At 56.5% G+C, this 612-nt stretch overlaps 1 protein-coding gene across 1 annotated transcript in view; it reads left to right on the top strand.

Annotated features, from left to right (window-relative positions):
- Positions 1-612, top strand: part of EFNB1 (ephrin B1) — a 6106-nt gene that overhangs the window by 2424 nt on the left and 3070 nt on the right. The window lies entirely within an intron of this gene.

Raw genomic sequence — 612 nt, 5'->3', positions numbered from 1 at the left:
CATCTCCCAGGAGATGCCACCCCAGAGCCCAGCGAACATCTACTACAAGGTCTGAGAGCCCAGTGCGGCCTCGGGCCCTGAGGGACAGTCGGCCAGGACTGCACCTCTCCTTTCTCCCCCACACTCCCTCCCCTTACCAGCTGTGCCCACCTTTGTATTTAGTTTTGTAGTTTCTTGGCTTTTATAATCCCCCTTTTGCCCTGCCCCCTGGGCTTCGGAGGGGGGGGCTGGTGCCCCCAGCCCCCATGCTCTTGTGCCTTCCCCCTCTGGCCAGGCCTCTGGGCTCTGCAGGGGCGCCCCTTCTTGGAGGGCAGGGTTGGACGCTGATGGACAGCAGGCAGGAAGATGCCCCCCTGGCCCTGCCCCCCACCCCCTTTCCCCCTTCCCAGGACTGTTTGTCCGCTATCATCACTGTTTTTAATGTTTTTGTGTTCATTTTTTAGCTGTCAACTCATTTGCATCTGTTTTTTAAAGAAAATGGAAAAGGCACCCCCTCCTTAGGCTTTCTGAGCCTGGCTCAGCCCAGTTTAAAGGAACTGGGGCAGGATGTGGCCAGCCAGGAAGCATAGGATGGCAATTTCTTTTAAAAACTCCTTGGTATTTGGGGAGGGG

Source organism: Crocuta crocuta, unplaced genomic scaffold (assembly GCF_008692635.1).
Source record: "Crocuta crocuta isolate KB4526 unplaced genomic scaffold, BGI_CrCroc_1.0 scaffold779, whole genome shotgun sequence".
Taxonomy (NCBI): Eukaryota; Metazoa; Chordata; class Mammalia; order Carnivora; family Hyaenidae; genus Crocuta; species Crocuta crocuta.
The sequence above is the reverse complement of the archived record's forward strand: the minus strand, read 5'-3'. Positions and strand labels throughout refer to the sequence as shown.